General features: G+C 35.5%; 1 protein-coding gene across 9 annotated transcripts in view; it reads left to right on the forward strand.

The window, feature by feature from the left end:
* Positions 1-14043: 14043 nt before the first annotated feature.
* MARCHF1 (membrane associated ring-CH-type finger 1) overlaps positions 14044-23780 on the forward strand; it is a 933735-nt gene continuing 923998 nt past the window's right edge. For all 9 annotated transcript variants that reach the window (XM_035292742.3, XM_054252825.2, XM_054252826.2 and 6 more), the window contains exon 1: positions 14044-14193. The gene's annotated coding sequence lies outside the window, so the exon portion shown is untranslated. The remainder of the gene's footprint in view (positions 14194-23780) is intronic.

Genomic DNA, 23780 nt, shown 5'->3' on the forward strand with positions numbered 1-23780 from the left:
ACATTTCATGGCATTTTTTTCTAAGCTGAAAAAAGTCATTTTTTCTGCCTCCTTTGCTTTTTTTTGCAATTTTTTTGTAAAATGAATAATTATTTTATTTTTCTTAAAATTCATCAAAAGAGGAATACAGCCATTATGGAAAACTTCATGGAAGTTTCTCAAAAAATAGAATTACCTCATGATTGAGCAATTTTACTTCTGCTTATGTGTCTAAAGGATATGATATTAGTATGTCAAGGAAATATTTGCACTCCATGTTTAACGCAGCACTATTCACAATAGCCAAGGCACAGAATCAACCTGAGTGTATGTCAACAGATGAATGACTAAAGAAAATGTGGTATGTACACAAAGTGAAATACCATTCAGCCTTTAAGAAGAAGAAAAATCTGTCATTTGCAACAACATGGATGAACCTGAATGATATTGTGCTAAGTGAAATAAGCCAGGCACAGAAAGACAAATCGGTCATGTTCTCACTTATAAGTAAAATCTAAAACATTCAGACTCACAAAAGCAGAGAATAGAATGATGGTTATCAGATGCTGGGGAACTGTGGTTAGAATGGAGACATGTTGGTCATAGGATACAATGTTTCAGTTATACAAAAGAAATAAAAGATAGATATTTGAAAAAAAATAATTTAAATTTCTTCCAGGCCGCAGTTTGCCATAGTAAGAGAAGCTAAAATTTGGGGCTTGGAAAGAGTTGTGTGAACGTGGTAGAGCCTGACTCTTCCTTGTTCTATCAAGCATGGGGCAATAAGTGATCATTCACAAGGTTTGAGTCACCTTCAGCGGAAAGGATGCATCCTTATACATTCTTATACAATTCCTTATACTTCTTCTCTTTCCACTAGACAATCACTTCACAATATTTTGATTTTTTTGGAAACTTGTTCTTGAAAATCAACATCAAATGTATTTTTAAGAAATCTGAAAATTAGCTGTCTAATCAAGTAATTTAAAAACAAGCCATTATTTTTAAAGCTAAACAATAAAATAAGTTTAAATTTTTTTAATTTTTAGTTTTTATTTAAGTTATTGGATGCATGTGCTGAATGTGTTGCTTTCTTACATAGATATACATGTACCATCATGGTTTGCTGCACCTATCAACTTGTCATCTAGGTTTTAAGCCCCACATGTATTAGGTATTTGTTCTAATGCTCTCACTCCCCTTTCTTCCCACCCACTGACAGACCCTGGTGTGTGATGTGATGTTCTCTTCCCTATGTCCATGTATTCTCATTGTTCACCTTCCACTTATGAGTGAGAACATGTGGTGTTTGGTTTTCTGTTCCTGTGTTAGTTTGCTGAGGATAATGGTTTCCAGCTTCATCCATGTTCCTGCAAAAGACATGAACTCATTCTTTTTTTATGTCTGCATAGTATTCTATGGTGAATAAGTTTTGTATGAGACAACTATTAACAACAACAACAAAAAAGATAAGATAAAATGGAATTTTGAAGGGCTTAATGAATTTAGAAATGGAAGACGTGTGAAGATAAAAAGTTTGCCAAGGAAAGTCCAACTGCCTGCAATAGAAACTTACTCAGTGCCTTGAAGAGAAATTACTAATTGTTAAGGTCAATTCAGAAGTTAATTCGCCTTATTTTTAACTGTAGGTAAACAGAATTAAACTTCATTCTGCCTCTATAGTAGAAGAACACTGAGAATTTAAAATTATATGGTAAAATATTGAATAACATAGTACTAATATATGTTGAGAAGAAAGTATATATAGACAGTGAAGTTATCCTCCAGGGAGAAAAATCACTTATGTATTCTTAAAATATTTTATTTAAATAAAATTCTCTTGCAGTGCACACATTGCTATTAAATAAAATGGACTTATAAACATCACTGCCAACATTTACCAATCTTATGTATTCTAACACTTTAGGTCCTATAAGCTCCAACTGAATAAAAATAAATTAATTAATGCTTTAGAAAACTTAGAAAAATAACAGCATGCATTCGTCTGCAGCTAGAAGTACAAGGACATTATAGCTTTGCTGAAATTTTAGTTATTCTTTTTCTCTACTTTGCTTGACATATTTAGCTATCATAATAATCTTGATTTCTTGTGAAGAGAATAATTAAATACTTCTATGAATGTAAGACAGAAATTGAGTTACATACACATGTGTGTATATTTACTCAAATTTCTAAATAATACCAGGTTCCAACATACCTGTTTTCACAGCCTGCTCCTACTGCTGCTACAAGATTGCTGATAGGCAAAGTGCTTTCCAGGGTGCTGAACTCAAGCTTACTGACCCAAGTCCACAGCATAACCATTAATCCAGTACAAACTCTCTTTCCTGCTGAGTACTTATTTGATCTCAGGAATCTCAACTGCTTACCCAAGCAACCACTATCAATTTCTTACAGATGATTTTCAAATTAAAACATACCAGTCAACACAAGTCTAATGATGTGTTCCAGCCTTACATGGGCTACAGAACTTCTGAAAGAGAATTCTGTGAATAGAGGATGCGATAGACTAATCTACATTGGAATAATAGCTTATTAATTTTCACATAACAGTACCTAATGAATTATCACCAGACATATAAATAATCTCCTTTTAGTAACAAAATAGTAATAACTAGCCACTTAGTCTGTGCCAGGCACTGTTGAAAGTGCCTCGTGTATATTAAGTAATGTGATCATTACATCAATCCTATACAATCCATACTCCTATTGATCTCATTTTCTAGGTGAGGAAATTGAAATAAGCAACTAGAAAATGGTGGAACCAGAAGTAAAACTCAGCTAAGCTGGCCCTAGCAAGTATACTTTCAATTACTACAATATATTCCTGCTACATGGGAAATCAAAGTATATGCAGAGGTTACCTTGTAAGAACAAAGAAAAATTATTGATATAATTTTATGAATAATGGCAATTGATTATGATGGTTCATTGAGCTCATTTTTAGCATAGCAGAAGTATAATCAGTCAGGACAAGAAAATGGGCAAGGGAACTCCCTGGTTTCTAATGCATTTTTCTTTGTATTCCATGATAATAACTCAATTAGCAATTTGTTTAATAAAGGCTGTATTGCACAGTAATTAAGCAGTCTTAGAGGTTAGACTATCTGAGTTCTAAATACCACTTGGGACATTGGTAGTTGCATAACCTTTGCAAGTTGCTTTTCTTTGTTCCACTTCAGTTTTTGTGCCTATAAAATGAGGCAAATAACAAGGTCCGTCACACATCGTTTTTGTGAGGATTAAATGAGTTAGTGCATGTAAATCACTCAGACAATGCCTTGTATTTAACAAACCCCAATAAATACTAGTTATTATTATTGCATGTTTTCATGGCTTTAATTAGATTGCAATTAGATTTCTCATAAACGTTATTATTTTTCACAAAATATTTTGATGCTAAACAACATTGTTTAAATATTTATTTTTTTCTTATGCATTGATTTTATGGTTGAGACATAAAAGTTTGATGGTTTTTCATTTCCCATATGTAACTTCTAAATTTGGTCTATATATTTGAGTACGTTAGAAACAACATACATTACAAATGAAGGCATCAAGGTAAATAGTGTTTTTCACTGTGCAGATAATTTACAATGTATTATATTGGTGATAAAATGTTACTACTATCAGTGCTCATATGTGTATCCAGTCGATTAAAGTTAACAGACGAATTGGTATTTCTTGACACATGTGGTCAGTGAATCATTATTGGGTAACTTCGATAATAAAGAAACCAGAATAAAGTACACAGTTGTCACAAAGAGATGGTCAGATGGCATACTATATACATATGTATCTGCTGTTGAATCAAAAATATAACTAAATGAGCACTTTTGGAAATGTTGCAATGCACTAATTCCTAATAGTTATTGCTTCATTTTAATATTAAAGGTAGTATAATTCTTTTATAAAGCATTAAGATTATAGATAAATTATTCTATATTTAATACCCAGATACCCTGTTAAGTTCTGGAAGCAAAGAAGAAACAAGACAAACAAACAAAATGCAAGAAAAAAAAATGTTTTCATCTTTAAAGATCTCATAGCGTTGTGGGAAAGATAAGCAAACACATCATGGCAGTATAGTACGAGGAGGTATGGACAAAGCAGCATGAGAATTAAAATGAGAGTGGCCATGTAAGAGGGTTTTCAGAGTATGTATTTTTTTATCTTCTTATCTTCAATAAGACTGGCATCTTATTTGTAAGTATATTTCACATTTTAAGGTATAGGTTTGAAAAGGTCTGATTTCAAGTCTTAATTTTATTCTTTATGATATGTAAACCTGTACAAACCCCTTAAACTTCACCTCAGTAATTATATTAAGTATTAAATGAGAAAATGCACATAAAATACTTAAGTAAAAATCTAGTCTATTGTCATTAAATTTATTTCTATTAAAAATATGAGAAGAATTTGCCATGAAAGGATTATTGAATATAGATAAGTACCTTTCAGAAATAGAAAAAAGAATACCTAAAGTAAAGATGCAGAGAGAGTGTGGCACTTAAATAAAATGTGAATGTGTGTGGGGAGTAATAGGAAAATAAACTGGAAAATTAGAAAGAGTCTAGATTTTATCTTTTGAAGATAAAGATTATTTTAAGATATAGAATGGAATAATTGATTACCTGCAGAAACATGTAATGACAAAGTCAGTATGAAGCATGTCATGTTTTAAATGAGAAGACATTTAATTAATCACAGTAGCATAGTTTTAAAAAATAGTAGTATATGCATATACAAGACTCAGATTACTTCATGGAAAATGCTTGGGTGATAAGAATCTGTAGCAACAACTCTCTAGTTGGGAAGTACTGCCAATGCCAATGGGGAACACAGAGGATTTTGCTCAGGATAGAATGGCACTATCAGGTTTGCATTTGAGAAAGGGTATTCTTTCGATGGCTGAAGAAAGAGTATCCTTCCTTTTTTGCACAGAAAGTGTGGTGGGGGTAAGACTATAGGCATAAAATCAATAGAGGTCATTTCAGTGATTATTTCAATGGTACCACTCTGTGTTTTGATAAGAAAGAGATGGTACAATATACTGGGATTTCTTAAGGGATCTTTTAGTAAAATACTTAGATGTGAGGAGAGTGAAAATAACAGATTGGAACTATCAAGAGTGGGAAGTCATGCTTACCCTTAAGCCTTACTAACCTTGAGGTACCAAGAAAGCCTGGCTGATGGCTGGAATCTTCGGAGAATCTATCTTCATGAAGCAAAGCAGCATCCTTCAGAACCACACTGAAGCATGGAGAAAATGGGAAAAATATAAACCCGGGTCTCCTTCTTCCCAATCTCTTAATCCTTCTGGTGTCTCCAAACAGAACCCAACCAGAAGCCGAAGAGCAAGGAAAATTCCAAAGAGGACGATTCCTTTGGGCATAGAGAAAGAGAAGAAATAATACAGAGTATACTTAAGGTTGCTAAAGATAATAGGTCAGCAGATAAGGAAAATTGCAAGGAATATGGAAGAGGGGAATAGCTCAATAGATTTTTATGTAAAGGCCTTGGTGACAATGTCACACCAAAATTTTATTGGTCTTTTTTTTTTTAAAAAAGCTAATTTTTAATTAATCAAAATAAAATAATTAGAAATAGTTGTATGTAGTAATTAGTAGTAGCTGTATATGAAGAATTGATTATTCCAGTGGGGTGCAAGTGAGAGAAAATATCTTGCAGTAATATTTAAATTTCTTGTTTGAAAACCTAAATGAATGCTGGAATTACTTACCAAGAAAAAGATTACAAAACACAGAGCAGTAAAGAAGAAGAGCTATGGCTGGAGTTGAGAAAAAGAAGTCAATAAGTACTTTGAGGTTCACTTTTAATGGCTAGAATTGCTATTTTATTTGACTCTAGTTGGGTTAACCTGGTTCTCAGAGACTTAAAAGTTAACACTCCCCTAAAGTTATGGTATTAACAACTCATTCAGAGAAAGGGCCGGCATACAGATCCACAGTGGAACATAATAATTTCACAAGTTGTCATCACTCACTGTAGAAAAAATACCTGGATGAGGACAACTGTAGAGAAACTCTCCTTCCTACATATATGGCTTCAGGGCCTCAGGTTCCCTGGCAACAACTCTAGAGGGCTTGCTAACGTGACATTGGGAAACTAAACTGTGAATTTACAACATCACCTATTCTGTTAGGCTCAGCATTGTGTTGAAAAGTGGTGTACTGATCAGTTCAAACAATTTTTTTCCCTTCCTATGTTTGAAGTTGTTTTACACATCTGTCCTTAAAAGTACTGGTTTCTTTTTACAAATCTAATTACGAATTGCTCTTTAATAAATGTTTTTGTGGATAATATTTTCCCCTGTATCTCTGGTTATTTCTCTATGGTAGAACCCAAAGAAATTTAATCACTACCTCAAAAGCTATAGGAAGTCTTAAAGCATTTGGCATGTGCTGCCAATGTTTTCTAGAAAGCTTGAACGAACATATGTTTATATCTACAATATATACAACTCTTCCTTTGCCTGAAGAAAGTATTACTAGTTATAAAAATCTTTACTTTGATACTTGAAAATTTATATCTCAGATTTCTTAAACTTGAATTTTAAACTTCAATTTTAGTTATTTTCTGACAGCAGTAGCTCTTTTCTGTGTGATTTCTGTATATCTTTGTAAGAAATCTATTGAGGTTTTAGTACGTTATTGATTTGTATATATATTGAATATACCAAATGTATCTGTTGCAGAAATTTATTGTAGTTTATTAAACTTTAAATTTATACATAGTATTTTAGGTGTTCTAAAATTTTATATGCTATTTATTGTAGTTTATTAAATTTATTGTAGCTTATTAAACTTTATACATAGTATTTTAGGTGTTCTGAAATGTTATATGCTATTTAATAAAGTATATTACTATTTTTATCTGTAATTTATTTCATTGCCTATAATTTCAGAAATTCCGTTCTTTCTGTCATAAATGTCTTTTTATGTTCTTCCTAAATTTAAGTTTATTTGTAGTTATTTTCAGTTTTATAATATTTAACACAAATCTTTCCAGAATCATTTTGCTTTACTTTATAAACCAAACAAAGCAAGTTATTTAACCTTTCTGAGCATGTTTTGTCTCTTATAATGTAAAATGGAAATAAGATTACCTACCTTAGAAGATTGCATGAGGGTTAAATTAATACACATAAAGTGCTTAGAACAGTGCCAGACATATAATAGATATTCAATAAATGTTAATTCTTATTCTAAAATCTAGAAATATCTAAAAATTAAAAATTATTTCACAACTCATTTGGCAGAAAATTGACATGAAATGATGTGAGTGAGGCTCATTTTATCATATTCAGCATGGATATATATTGCACTGCTGATCTATCGTGTTTGATTTTATGGTGCTGACCTAGACAACAGTGGGACTATACAAAATAGAGTATATACCTTATTTTTGCTTTTTTAAAAAGTCAGTAAATAAAAACTTTTGGAGTGAAATTTGCCCCTGAATCCAGGATTTCAAGTTGTAATAATTATTCATCAGCTGCTAATTGATAGGCATTATCCGAGGTGTCTTACTCTATTTACGCTACTCTGAGGAAGTACTATATAAAGTGAGTGGCTTATAAACAATTTTAACATATTTCTCAGAGTTTTGAAGTGTAGGAAGTATAAAATCAAGATGCTGGCAAATTTGGAGTCTGGTCCACTTCTTGGTTCATAAATGGCACCTTCATGCTGTGTTATGAGGTGAAAGGGCAAGGAAGCTCTTGAAGGCTTCTTTTAAAAGGACACTAATCACATTCATGAAGGCTCTGCTCTCATGATTCAATCACCCCCTCAAAGGCCCTAGCTCCTAATACCATACATTTCATGATTAAGTTTCAGCATACAAATTTTGTTGGGCATAAACGTTCAGACCATAGCACTAGATGTTGTCTATATTCCATTATTTTACTCAATCAGCACAATGATCCAATCACACATTCATTTATTCGACCAGTATTTATCAGGAACCAGTTAGAGTATGTTGGTTACATTATTAACAAAACAGATTAATTTCTCCTTCCTTCTTTGAGATAGCATCATATTACTTAAGACTACATTACTACTCTTTGTTATAACTAATAAAATAACTTTTGCAGAGGTGAAAAGTAGTACTACCTTAAAAGTGCACTGTGGATGAACAAATATCTTGATTCCCCCAAAATTAAAATAAACTGAGGAAAAATAACTTTAACTCTATTTTACAGGAGCAAGTGAGGTTCAAAGACATTAAAATGTATTAATTTATAGAAAATGGTAAAACTGGGGTTTAACACTTTTCAAAGGTTGCTCTTTCCACTGTTCCACTTTTACGCCTAAAGGAACGAAAAAGATCCCCAACAGAATTGATCATTTTTTCCCACTCCTCCTCTTCTTCTCCTCCCTTCTTGTCCTAGCCTCCCAATAAGCTACACATAATTGAGTGTCCTGTATGACTGAAAGTGATGTAGCTCAAAAGGCTCCATTTAGATCTGTAAAACTATTACACTGCCTCTGTTTCATGCTTCCACTCTACTTTCTTTTCTCATAAAATCCTCTGAAGTGAGGGCTATATAAGGCAGATATCATTAATTTCATTTTCCAAATGAAGAGGGTAAGGTGGCTAGATGAAAAAAATTACTTAAGTCATGAGAGACATAAAGAGAACTAGGTTCAGAAACCCGTTCTGTTGGGAGTATTTGGTTCTGTGTTACCTTTAATTCCAAGACTATAAATGGGGTTAACCAAAGTAATTAAAGCAATTTGAGAAAATATTTATGGTCACAGGATCAGGGTGAAAATAATGAAAGCAGATCACTGATATTACTGTTACAGCTAAATAATATAAGCATTTAATTAAGAAAAATCTCAGTCAAACAGGATCAATCAGCATCTTTGCTTTTCAAATACTTTTATTTTAGGAGAAGATTGTATATGTACATATTCCTTCATAGCACTGGGCTTTCCTCTACCTTTAAACAAAACCATTTCATACAAGATCTCTTCTATGTCATGTTAGTGCCAATGACCTGTGTAACTGACAAAGCAGCTGGAAAATGAACTAAAGCCGTGGGATGGGTCCCTTGTCCTGTCAAATAAAGATGCTTAATGATAGAAGAATGTACTGGAAGCAAAGTCAAAATAACAGTAATATTTAGCTCACAAGCATGCAATACATAAATTTGTACCTGCTAACATATCTCATTACTACAAAGATTGCCATTGTTTGTTTAAATGGTTTAGATAATAAATGAGTAATTAATTCAAAAAGCCAAGTTAGCAGCACATATTGAAAAATGATATTTGTTATGTGTACCCTTTAACCATTTCACACATTCACTCAAATAACCCTAATTAACAGAGTTTCTGAACATCAGCAATTATGAAACAAGATAAAATTAAAAAAAAAAGAGTTTGAAAAAAACCTATACTAAATCTTTCTGTTTAAAGAAGCTTTGATTATATATCTGTGCCCAGGGACTATTACTATCTATGATTAAAAAAAAAAACATACTGGGCCTTTGAGGTACAATATGTAAAGTGATCTATTTTCCTTGTTAATATTCACAGTAGGAAAGAAAGCCTTCATTTGAATGGGTGATATAGTTTTCTCTCCCAGAGCTACTAATGGATTAACTGTACAGAGAAAATTGTTGCTGAGGTAGTCTTTGTCTTTATTTAAATTAATGGTTTATGGCTCCTTTTCTTTTTTATTTCATTTTGCAACGATCTGTATTCAAGCTCAAAAATCACTGTATCTTGCTTTATGTCTAAAACTGTTTAAGGATAGACACAAACCCAAAATTTATTTGGTGGCCTGCAATTCTTTTTCTTCATAAATAACTTAGAAATCATTTCATTAGCAGTGATAATGGAAATAAAATTAGTGACGAGTTTGTTAACTGAGGGAAAGTTCACAAAAGCATTTTATTTACCTCATCAAATACAATACATATGTGTGCATAGATATATATGTATATATAATGTATGCACGCATATAACATTTCATTTTTTTCAGAGGAAATAATTCCTAAAAGTTACAAGTATGCTGTAATGAGGACAGACTTTATATGTTTATCCTGACAGAAACAAATTTTAAATGTGATTTGTTGCTAGGTTAGTTGCCTGGACAATTTTTGTAACCTCTGTAGGTCTCTGTTTCCTTATCTTCAAGTGAGGTTACTACACTTACACCATGTGGTGATTTGAAGAGCAGGTATAGTGACATATAATAAGTTACCACAGTATTTGGTACATAAGGGCTTACTAATATTATTTCTTTGTATTATGTATAAGATTAACAAATTTGTATGTAGGAAAACTTGTTTTTAAAAGTAAAGGCTGGGTGTGGTGGCTCATGCCTGTAATCCCAGCACTCTGGGAGACTGAGGTAGGCTGATCACTTTAGGGCAGGAGTTCGAAACCAGCCTTGCCAACATGGTGAAACCCTGTCTCTACTAAAAATACAAAAAAAAAAAAAAAAAAAAAAAGCTGAGCATGGTGACACATGCCTGTGCACAGCTACTTGGGAGGTGGAGGCAGGAGAATCACTTGAACCTAGGAGGCGGAAGTTCCTGTAAGATGAGATCAAGCCACTGAACTCCATCCTGGGGGACAGAGAAAGACTCCATCTCAAAAAATAGATAAATAATAAATATAAATAAAAGTCACTAGCTGTAAAGGAGTCTATCAATTTAAATGTGTATAAACAGTTTATATTTTGTGGAATTCACAAAAAAATATTAAAAAATATATCTTTTTTCCCACCAAAACACTTGCTGCTTTTGTGAAGAGAATCATATATCAGTAAGAAAATGGTGCAGCAGAGCATCATAATTGAGGCAGCAATAATATATCTACTCTAAATCTTCAATTCCAAGATTTAATACATCCACCATTTAAATATGATTTGAATGTGAGTTAGGTGTGTAAAATATGATTTCAGACTTTTTTGGCTGAGATTTATGATACTTTTACATTTTCTCATGTAACAATTAGATGTCTTATTTTAGTTATTTACAGGTATCCATTTGGATAAAAATATTTCAAAATATTCAAACGCCACATTTTAAAAATTATAAATAAGTTAAAAAGCATGAAGCCGTAGTAGAAAATGTCACTGGCACAGGCAAAGGTATTAGTAGGTTAGCACACATTAGGAAGGAATTGTAGAGATGTAGTAAGTTCACTTTGCTATAAAATGCTAGGTTTTATTCATTCTATCTAGCTATATTTTTGCACCTATTAAATATGGCAATGCTTTGTCACACTCTCCACTACTAAGATCGAGGTCCTGAGTGATTGCCACAGCACAGTATTTTTAATTCTCAAAAAGGTCCCAAATCATATGCTGAAGACATTTCCATAGAACCAAATAAATTATCACATATGAATGCATTTTTTTTAAATAAGACATTTAGGTTTTGCTTTAAGTTCCTTAGAGCAGTGATTAAAAAAATAAAAAGCTGAAGGATGCATTTTCTTATCTTTATGGCTATTATTATAAATTCCCCAGATCTGCTAACTATGACCTTTTCTTGCCTCCATTCTTATGAATTAGTCCAGAGAACTCTGAAGAACAAGAAGATAAACAGAGGCAATGAAGATAGATGGGGCATCAAAGAACCAATCAAGGAGGGAAGGTTTACAACTTGACCTTCTGATGCACTTAGAACAGTGTCATTAGCAGTACTAATTACTTTTTCCAAGCCATTAGATTGTTTTCCTATTCTCAAAAACTGCCATTGCTTACATTTCCAAATTTATACATTTTCTTCTAGTTTACTTCCCATTTGGCCTGATTTTATTAAAAAATATTGATTATTTAGGTATTAAAAAATACTTGTTTCTAAAATCTGTTCAGTCATTTGATATGTTATTTTGTATTTATTATATAATAATATATATACTAGTGACACCTAAAACATTTTAATTTGAAAAATAAATGAAAGTGAACACTTACAGATTTCACACATTATTTCCAAAATATATGCATCAGAATTTTTGATACTCTATTTTATTAGTTTTAATTTTACAGATATGTAGTAGGTATATATATATTTATGTGGTACATGAAATATTTTGATACAAGCATACCATGTATAATATTCACATCAGGGAAAATGTGAATATTGAGAATTTATCATTTCTTTGTGTTACAAGGATTCCAATTATACTCTTTCAGTTACTTTAAAATGTGCAATAAATTGTTGTTGACTGTCGTCACTGTTATGCTATCAAATACTTATTCATTCTACCTAGCTATGTATTTTTCCTATTAAATATGGCAATGCCCTGTCACACCCTTCACTACTCTTCCCAGCCTCTGGTAACCATCACTCGAATCTCTATCTCTGTGAGTTCAGTTGTTTTAATTTTTAGTTCCCACAAATGAGTGAGAACATGCCAAGTTTCCCTTTTGTGTGCTCAGCTTATGTTACTTAAGATAATGCCCTCCAGTTCCATCCATGTTGTTGCAAATGACATGATCTTGTTCTCTTTTATGGCTGAATATTACTTCATTGCAAATGTGCTGTATTTTTGTTTATACATTATATATTTATCCATTACATTGATACTTTATATTTTAAATAATTTCTGATGCTGCTTTTTCATACTTACTACTTTTCCTCAGAAAAGTCCCATTTCACAATTTCACAATGCAATAAGAAGCCTATTTGATAGTGAGTAGCCTTCAAATTGTTGTTATTATTATATTGAATCCCTTTCTTTGTATTTACAAAGATTATAGCGTTTCTAACCATATCAACACTTTCAATAAATGTGATTCCTAGTCTTCTAAAGGACACTTCTAAAGGATAATGGTGATGAATGCAGCGGCAGAGTCTGCCTGTTCCCTCCTAGCACTCTCACTGAAGACTGCCTAATCAGCACTGGCTGCTGGTACTTTTCTCTGCAAGCTTAGTCTCTTCCAGGAATGACAGGTGGTAGGTAATCCTGGGAAGTCAAGAGCCTCCTTGAAGCTTGGACTGATTAGAGCACCAACCATGAGCTGTCGAAATCTGATCTCTGAACAGGAGAGTTTTTGACATGAAGCTGCTCTAGACTGCTGTAGGATCCCAGATCTATTGAATCTGCCTGTTTCCATGAAAACAGCAGAATCTTCAAAAATGCTCAGGCTATTTGTCGACTCCTCTAATAAAACTTCTCTTGCTATGATACAGAATCATAAGCAGAGAGAATTGGCATCCACCTTTTATGAGTTTCAATAAATTTCGTGACTTAAATAGTTTCATCATTGATGACAGTCTTTGGATGAGGCTACAAGGGAGTCGCTCCTCGAGTGCCCATTAGTATATGGTGGGAGGACAGGAGGTCAATACTAAGGCTAGGGGTGAATTCCTGCTGGTGCCTTCCTGCCTCAAAGCAGCGATCTTTTCCGTGTTCATGTCATAGATTGCCGAGGCCCCCTGGTTTTATAATGTTTTGTCTCAGACTCCCACCTGTAAACAGTACACATCTTTCTCCCTCACTTTAGCTGCTCATCAATGAGGCTGTCATTGGTCAGACATCCTAAACTTTCTCATTGAGACTAGGGCTCCGAGAGTTCCGTGGGTTCCGATTATTATCCTGGCTGCAGTGTAGATGTTCATCACCGAGATGGGGCACCTGAGCAGCTGAGCAGCCAGAAAAAAACTTTCTCCTCACCTTTGGCATCTGCCATCAGTCTAAATACTGATTTAGGAATCTTTAGGCAGAGAACAGGCTGTTAATCTCCGGCCCCATCCCCACCGCGCCCACCTAGCCCACAGACACCCTCGGGGCCACCTTTCCGCAGACCCCTCCTCTGTCCTGTCCTTGACTCCAGTTAACCTGGAGATGCTAGTTCTGGGAACTCCTAGAGGCTCTGCTGCCGCCTCCGCCCGCTCTGCGTTCCCCGCGTGAGCGCTGGATTATTCCAGTCTTTGAGCATGGCAGATTTCCACCGGATGACATCATGGGAGCCCAGTGAATGCCGGCTCAGAGAGGGGGACGGAGAAGGGGAGGGGGAGCAGAGGAGGGGAGAGGACTGGGGAGCCGAGCCAGAGCCGGGCTGCCTGCCACCCGGCAGCTTGTCCGCTAGCTAGGGAGGAGCGCTCCACCCGCAACTGACAAAGGATGGGAGAATGCCCGCGCCCCGGGATGCCCGCCGCGCGCAGCCTGGCGGCCGCCTGAACCACTTCAACCTCCGCGGGTGAGTGACGGCAAACATCTTTCATTCAATGAACGAATTCTCTCCGGTTGGTAGTCCTGGGCGGCTTGTCCCTGACCCCGAGCGGGGCTTGGCACAGCACCAGCCCCGAAGGACAGGCAGCAGGTGCCTTTGCCTGGTGGGTCCACTGGGGAGCGTGGCTGGGGTTCCCGGCGGTTGCAGCCACCCAACCTGCTGGCGGCGGGCTCGCTCGGTAGGTGCCTCTCTGGTGAGTAGAGGCGGCTCCAGCCCGCCGCCTGGGGTAGTTGCTACTATTGGCCCCCTGCGCCCGCCCTGCGCGCGCACCTTTCCTGGCGGATCCCCAGTGCGCCGCGCGCTGTTTACACCGGCGTGGTACCAGTCACCCAGCCGCACCCCTCCGAGAGCGCGGAATCGATGACAGCCACTTCACAGGCTCACGCGCTCCCAGTGTGGGCTTGAGGGAAACGGGCACCGATTACCAAGGGAGAGCACTCATTACGGAAGACTCAGGGCAGCCTTTGTCTTGAGCGCTGATACGCTCAGCCCTGAGTCAAGCTCACTGCAACTGTCTGTCCGATTCCGGTTCCCAGCAACCGCCCTCCTGGGCGAGAAATATCATTGTTCCTGAGGCTAGCGGGACTGAGAGCTGGGACTTAAGACGCCAGGAGGGTCCTGCGCTCACGGTGAGTGTCGCAGTTATCCAGGTGCTGACCGAGCTTCTGGAGCTCCAGGAAGTGAAGTGGCGGTCGGGGCAGAGAGACGCCCAAGTTTTATTCCCAAGTGGTGTAAGGAAAAAGGCAAAGTTAGGGAGACTCACTGTCGCTCTTTTCTCTGGTTTCCGAAGCGCTGATTTTGGAGATTATTTGTGACAGGTGGATGGAGTCAGAGGCAGGGCCAATATGTAGTTAGAGAGCTTCACGTTTTCCTGGCAATTCTTTTTGTTATTCAGTAGTTCCAGAAAAGATTTTCTTGCTAAACATTTTTGAAATCAACATGTTTTCTATTACAGAGATCTGTGGGTTTAAGGCAAAAAGATTCTGAACCTGCTCAGGCACCTTAGTTTAGAGTTGTCTCGCCTATAAGTACTACATAGCCAGCGTGCCAACACCCCACCCCCTGGCTTTTTGCCTGGCGGACACATGTTTTACTGATCTCCTTGTTTAGGAGGTCCAATTTTCAGATCGCACGGAAGCGGTGGTACCTATCAGAACATCTGTTTTTAACCTCAATTTGTTCAAAAATGAAATATTTTGTGAAAAAGAGGAAAAGAAGTGAAAGTTTGCTACTTTGGGGGTTCAGTTACTTTTTTGAGTTTTCATCCACTACAATAGAAAATATTTAAAATGTAAAGTCATTTTTTAATTTATGAATTTAATGTATATTAAATGTAACTAATCCCTGAACATTAAGGAGGTTCTTGGTATATAAGTTCGGTATTCCAGCGTCTAACATACGGCTATGGTATAAGAAAGTAACAATCACAATTATAATTCAAATGGTCATTTTATTTTCCTTAAAAGAGGCTGATTTTTCTTCAGATGGTTTTTTTTTCCCCTTTAAAGATAGATAATTCGAAGCTTTTCTAAAACAGAGGATCAAAATAATTTTTCACCATTAGTGTTTGCTCTTTTGATAAAGTTTGAGTATTTTCATAACAGATATATAGAAAATTATTGAAATAATCAATGTGGTGGAAGTAAAAAAGGAACTGGGTGAGATAAGACAGGGAGGCTTTACTAAATATGAATGGTGGCACTATCAGAAGGTGGTGTCAGTTTTGATTTTGGAAAAGCTCATTGTAGCATTTACATGCTTGTCTCTCCTGGGAAGTGCATAATTATATGTCTGATTATGTCATGTTATGTTGAGAGACCAATGTTATGAGCAAAGAGCTTGTTTTTATCAGGACTTATGGAGTTATCAGCAATGTTTTCTATTGTGATTCAGAAATTATTTAATTGTTTCTTGGCTACTCGTCAAAATAGGCTCCACCTGTTTCATCCGAAGTTTTCTTTCTAACTTTGTTGTACTCATGTTTTTATAATAAAGCGTTTGGGGTTTTACTTTAAGGTTCTTCGAGAACCTGTTGCTCATGTTGACTGTTTTCCTCAAGTCTTATAATAGCAAAAACTCTTTTTGAAATAGATCAGTGAACATATGACCTGCTGACATGCTTACATTATGGGATATGTGCTAAATAAAAATCCACATTTACATACAATATGGGTATAACTCTGATCAAATAATCAGCTAGCAATGATCAACAGGAGGAACCGTGGTATTTGGCTCATGGTTCTTGGCAAATGCTATTACCTTTAACAATAAGATGTTTTACCTCCTTTATATGGTAAATAAAAATGTATATTGAAGAGAACGGATTATATTTTATATATAAAATCTTTAATTTCATTTAAAAAATATTTTATACTAGAAAGTCAGAAGTACACAGATTGTTCACTTCACATTCACTAGAATACTGAGAAAAGTTCTCAGAATGTATCATCATATAATAAATATGTATAATTTGATTTATTTGACAGCCATTACAATATTATTTTTTAAATCACATGGAGTAAAATAGTGTCCTTGAATTAGAGATTATTCTCATAATATTCTTTAATGTATTTCACAAAAATTTTGTCTATTTTGTTGCACAAGGACTCTTAACTGTGCAAGGTGAGAAAGAGAGGAAGTAGCATTATAGGACAAAAATAAAGCCATAGCACAAAGCCCAGGGCAGGCAACAGTGATGTTCCAAGGTCACAGAAAAAAGCATCATGTGGGGACACTGGGTAATATCCATGAAAGGATCCTGTATGAAGAATAAGTTTATGGTATTTGATGACCTCTTGCTTTCATTGTTCCAGTGTGTGATTTAACAGATACTTTAGGACCTCTATGATATGGTGAGACTTCCTTTACTTTCCTTGAGGCAAAATTATTTCTTGAACTCAATCAGGAGATTGTCTTCTGGGCTTTTACATGGTGTAATTCAAATTCTAGCTTAAGGATGTTTTATGGATCACAAAACATTGTGGCTTTCACTTTCCTGTAGGCCTTTGATATGGAAATTGGTCAGTAAAACATTGGCTGAAAGGTTTTTGCATCCTAGACTTTTCTGGAACTACAAGACTGAAAGTCAAGTTATAGTGTTGTTGAAAATATTTAGGAGTGTGATGATCTAATATCTAGAGGGTTAAAATAATACTGTTAATGTAGTTTTTAAAATAAAATAAAAATATTCAAGACAAATTCTCTGAAGCCACAATTATCCCTTTGCTATATATTGGGTGAATTTTGCTATGTATGACTCCCCTGGGATCCTATTAATTCATTTCTACTTCCTAGTGTCTCAGTGTTGAACAGTGGTAGGAAATATGTGTTCTAGTTTTGACTTTGTCATCTACTTAAGGAAGAGATGTTTGCAGAGTCTGCAAACATTAGTTTCATTTTTCATACAATAAAGATGATAATATCTGCCTTGCCTTTCTCATGGGGGATAGTGCATAGCAAATGAACTAGTGTAGAAACATGATTTGGAAAATAAAGGAGAACCTATCTGACAAATATTATGCATTAGTGAACTTAATCACTTAAAAAATTTTAATTAGTTTCAGTTAAAGAAGTAAATTGATAGAGGTGAACCTAATGTGTGATTTCTATTTTATTAGGTTGGTGCAAAAGTAATTGTGGTTTTAGAATATCTGGTATGTTAAATTTGTGGCATTCTTGCCAATTCATTTATTATATAATTTATTCATAAAAATTGTGAAGTAAGTGGTTATGCATTTTTTATAAAAAGTGTGCTGGCAACTAATTCACTTATTTTTGTATGTCTGAAAATAATTTTAAATAGATGCAATTTTTAAAGCTGAGGATAGCATTTTTGTTTGGCAGTTTTTTTCTTTCAACACTTTGTTATTTTCATTTATTTATTTTGATGCAGAGCGAGGCTCTGTCACCCAGGCGGGAACGCAGTGGTGCGATCTTTGCTCAGTGAAACCTCTGACTCCCAGGCTCAAGTGTATCTTGTCCCTCAGCCTCATGATTAGCACAATGCCTACCTAATTTTTCTAATTTTTGCATAGATGTAATTTCGTTGTGTTGGCCAAGCTGGTCTCAAACTCCTGGATTAAGCGATCTGCCTGCCTCAGCCTCCCAAAGTGCTGGGATTACAGGCATGAGCCACTGTGCCCAACCAACATTTGTTATTATTTTGACTTCTCACTTTCATTAAACCATCAGTCATATTGTTGCTCTGAGGGTAAATATATCTTTGTCTATGGTGATTTTACAACTTTTCATATTTTTCTTTAGTTTTCTATGGTATTGCTAGGTATAGTGTTTTTTTGTATTTATTCTCCTTCAAGTTTGCAGAGCTTCTTGAATTTGTGGATTGTTATCTTTCATCAGGTGAAATTCATTGGTGAATTTTTGACTATTGTCTTTTCATATGTAACTCTACTTCATTGTGTCTGTTTTCTTTTTCTGAGATTTGAGTTATGTGTTTAATAGATGGTTTCACTGTACCCAACATGCCCCCGTGCTTGTTTTACTATTTTCTACCTTTTTTCTCTCTGTGCTTGGTTGAGTATTCTTTTGACCTTCTCTTCAGTTTACTAACCTCCTTTTGCACTATGCCTGTTATACTGCCAAGCTCATCCATAGGTTATTACTGTAATTATTGTATTTTTTTCAATTTCCAAGTCTACATCTGATTTTTTTCTATAGATTCCAATTTATCTGTCTTCTCCATGTTTTCTTCTATGACTTTGAGCATATTAATCATCCTTATTCTAAGGTTTTAGTCCGCTAATGTCAATAACTATTGCTGTACACCTCTTTTCAGCATCTCTTTACTCTTACTTTTAGTTATTATATATAAAAATTATGAAGGCTCGCCCAGGCACAGTGGCTCATGCCAATAATCCCAGCACTTTTGGAGGCCTAGGCAAGTGGATCACCTGAGGTCAGGAGTTCAAGACCAGCCTGGCCAATATGGTGAAACCCCATCTCTACTAAAAATACAGAAAATTAGCTGGGTGTGGTGGTGGGTACCTGAACTCTCAGCTACTCAGGAGGCTGAGGCAGGAGACCCACTTGAACCTGGGAGGCAGAGGTTTCAGTGAGCCAAGATTGTGCCACTGCACTCCAGCTGGGGCAACAGAGTGAGACTTCATCACACACAAAACATTGTAAAGGCTCCAGATGATCTATACATCTCCAAAGAGGTGTTGACATTTCCTCTGCTAGACAGATACGATGGGGAGATAGCCGATAGTTGTAATCCATACAGCAACTGAGCTGAGTCACGAGATGTTAGATTTCTGGGCTCCCAGCTGCCAAGTCATAGATATCGTGAGCCTCTACTCATGCATTTACAGGCCCTCCTGTAATGCAGGACAAGACTCCTGAGAATCCTGCTCTTTCCACAAGCTTCCTTCTCAGTGTCTTAGCCTCCACTCCTATATGAAACTTCAGCTTTACCAAATCTCATATGCTATACCTTTTATTTCTCATTGGACTCTTGGCTCCTCATATCTCTAATTTTGTCTCTCCAGTGCCTCAAGACTGCCAAAATCTCTACTAGATTCTCTGTCTCACAGAGCAGTGAGACAGAGTGGTCCTCTACCCAGGAAAAGCCCATATTTTCAGTCTCTCACTGTCTTTCCACATTGGCAGTTGCCCCCACTCTTCATTCCAGGGGGAAATCTATGCTCTGAAAAGTCACCTACCTCTTTGATTCTTCTCCCATTTAGAATCTTGAAGCTTCTAGTCTTCACCTCTTCTAAAGCTCCACCAGGTTTTATCAGAATTTTGTCCTTATATCTGGCTTTTCTAGTTATTGTTGACCAAAACCATCAACTGAGATGGGTCACTATTTTTAACTGATTTTAAACATAGATGTACAGGGATCAAAGATCATTACTTGGTGATAGAACTGGAGTTAGTAGTCCCATCCCACAGCTTCCTAGGCAATACAGCTAACTTCAAATGTATTTTTAAAAGTGTTGTAAAAAGAAGCCAGGTTCTATTAAGCAGTCATTAATATATAATGTGCTATTTTATATCTAGATAGTTTGTCTATTTTTAAAATTTTAAGGTAAATTTTTGTGACAGTGAAAATCAGTTATTCAAATAGCCAGTAAATTCAAGTTTTAGTAACTAATATAATAAACTGGTAAAACTTTTGTTTCTTTTAGGACTAATACACACTCAGAAATACAGACACATACGTGTGTGTGTATGTGTATGCGTGTGTAAAAAAGTAAGTCTCCTTTCTGAATACAAGCACTCCATGGTTAATGAATCATTCTAACTTACAAATAAGCACTATGTCTATGGAGTGAAAAATGTGTGAAGTCTCTTCTTAGAAACAACTGTCCTATTTTTCCAACTGTTGCTCTGAAAAGCAGCTGATGCAGACTGACTTCTTGTGATATGCATATAATAGTGTTAACAAGCTAGTACTATGTTGATCTCTTCTCTTATTTGTATATGGATAAAACTCAGAATGTATTTCTAGACCAATTCACAGAAATATAGTAAATTCAGATCATAGCTAACGTAGATTGTTAGAGATATATGACCTGAATTCACTGTGCTTTTGTGTAATGACCTGAAATTTTTCTTAAGTTTGCCTAGTGATGGATGGATAGTAATGTTGAACTATTATATGTAATGCTATTTTTTAGTGAATTGTGTTTTCCAGATAACATATTAGAAATCACTGACTATTTGGGACACAATGATTGGAAGTCAGAGAATGCCTGGAATGGATTCTTCTGCCTGCCTTCCATTCAGTGTCCTAAGGCACATTAGGAAATTCATGGAAGCTTGGTGAGAGTGATAAATTAGGTACTGACATTGAGGCTCATTGTTTGGGGCTCACTGTGGTGAGCAATGATTCGATTCTCACACTTTTTTGGGCCCTGTCTTATGTCCTGTCAGCTTCACATCCTCTTCTGGCTCAGGCAATCACAGGCAGACTTTGACTCAGTTGTGCTATTTCCCATCTCAAGCTTGTGCTAAATATCTTTCACTTTCGGCTCTGTGACTTTACTATCATGTCTAATCTCTCTCCCTGCTTCTGACCATGGTCTATGCAACCTGGAAGTAAGGAGGAGCTAACACCACTGTGGAGACTTGCGGTCAGTGGGAATGGGTGGATAGTTCTCAGATGCACTCTGTAGCTCTCAGAAGGTCCACGTGGGAAGGAGCCTCAACTGGCCATGGGAGTGACCCAATTCCATGCACCTGTATTAACCTTTACTCTCTCCCTGGTTCTCTTTTCCCAGTGCCTCACTCATACTCTCCAGGATCGCCTTCCATAATTTGCACATAATTTTTAATTCAGGCTCTGCTTTTGAAGATAACCTGGCCCAAGATTTATGACTTTTCCTCTCTAGAGAAAAATAAATAAAAGAAAGGAAAAGAAGCAGGACTAAATCATAAGCCACATCCATTACAATGAGAGAAAAATAATAAGAAAGAAGATAAAACATGTATTTTCAGAGCCAGTAAATTCAAGTTCTTGGTAACTAAACATAATAAATTGTTTTTTAAATTTTATTTACAAATTTTATTTTATTTACAAATCTGTCATTTTCAGTTCACCAAATGAGATCATTTCAATATTTTTTCTGGTTACTATAAGTGATCTGTTGACATCATGATTAATTTTCATCTCTTCCTTCTTTTTTACTGTCCTTTAACATGTATTTGTTGGCAGTCTATGCTCAGCACCCAGCTAGTTCCTGGTAATGTAATGATGAGTGAAAAATGTGGCATGATTCCTGCCTCTTTGGAAATTTTTATTTCTATGAAATTAAATAATCACACAAGCCAGTGCACACACTCAAAAGTGAGTATAATGAAGGACACACGCACACTAATGGGAGAGCCTATTAGAGGGGAGTTTGACTCAGCCAGGGAGGTCTGGGCAAGCCTCCTTGAGAAAGTGACATTTGAGCTGACATCTGAAGGAAGAAAGAGTTAATTAGGCACAGAGAAAAGAGAAAAATTTTATAACAGAGGGACAAATGAAGCCTGCTCAAGGTCCTATTGTTGGGGGAAGCTTGAAAGACTCACAGTCAGAGTGTGATGTGGGCGAAAGAGAAGTACCAAACATAAGGGACGTTCACAAAATATTTGACATAGTAAGGAATGAATTGTGTGTGTGTGTGTGTGTGTGTGTGTGTGTGTGTGTGTGTTTAATAGGGGGGCAGTAAAAAGGTCCTAACAAATATAGAGACCATCTATTGGCAAAAAAAAGAAATGTATGAATCTGGGGAGAATGTTGTAGAGAATATGCAGCCTAGCAAATATTAACAGTTATGAACATTTGAATAAAATAAAATTGGTAGGAATGATGATTTAGAAAATTTCTAAAGAAATTGAATTAAAAGAAAGGGGAATGAGATAGTTATTTATTACTCAGGGTATTTGTTCTAGCTCATAGGGATGATACCTTAAAGACTGCCTACAAGGCTTTTAAGTTCTATACATTAATTTTTATCTATTAATTTTAGAGTGGTAAAATTTGGGTAGATATTTTTTAAACATACAATATTTCAAATAAAATTTTACTTACGATTTATTTGAATGGTGTAACACAAAACGTCTATATAAATGTTACTGAAGCATGGCACATAGCCACATTTAATTATTCATTCTGGAATTAGCTTTTGTATTTAGGTTTTAATGAAGTTAAATCGCCTCTATACTCACATAAGTTTGGATTTTGGTTCTGCTAATTTCTCCCAAATTTGGAATTCAATCAATTAGAGCAAATTATTTTCCACTTAGAGCTATATTTCCTTTAATATTTCTTAGCAACTTTGTTTTCATGGAACCCAAAGTCACGTCCCAGGCACACTGTGAAATGACCCTTTAATATTTAGCATGACGTATACAAGTTCTTGCCAGCTATCTTTCCTTTTTATGAGATAACTTTGTTTATTTATAGCTTAGGTTTAAAACTTAATCTTTTATGAAATCTTTTAACCACAAGAATATGTCTAATTTTAGGAGCCTTTAAAAATAAATGAATAAACAAGTATTCACTCCGTAACTACCACATGAAAGAAAGAGTCTGTGCCATGAACAATGGCAGAGAACTAAAGAGACATGGGGGACTCAATTTGCCGGACTGTTAAGATAGTAAGTGACAAGTATAACATAAAAGGAAAAGTCTGAGACTTTTTGGTTTGTTCCTTACAACACTCACGGTAGAGAAGATGAATCTTAAGAAGTGATACTAGATGCAATTTCTATAGCTTTTGTTAAGAGGATGAGCCATAGTTGTCGATTTTCAGAAATTGTTAAAAATGATGCAGAAGGCTTTAATTTTTTTAAAACATACATGACCCAGTAATGTCAAAAAGAAAGGCAATATTTATTTTACAAATAGGAAGTATTTTCAACTGTTGGATGTCATAAGACTATAGTTAGCTTTTTGTTCTACTTTTCTTTATTTCCCAAATATGTTTAATAATAATAAGACTGTATTATTATCATAATAACGGTTTAAATAAATCCTGGATAAAAAGATGAATATTAAAGCAAAACTTAAAATGTTGACTTCTGCTAAATCTAATTCATTTACA

Source organism: Callithrix jacchus, chromosome 3 (genome assembly GCF_049354715.1).
Source record: "Callithrix jacchus isolate 240 chromosome 3, calJac240_pri, whole genome shotgun sequence".
Lineage (NCBI taxonomy): Eukaryota > Metazoa > Chordata > Mammalia > Primates > Cebidae > Callithrix > Callithrix jacchus.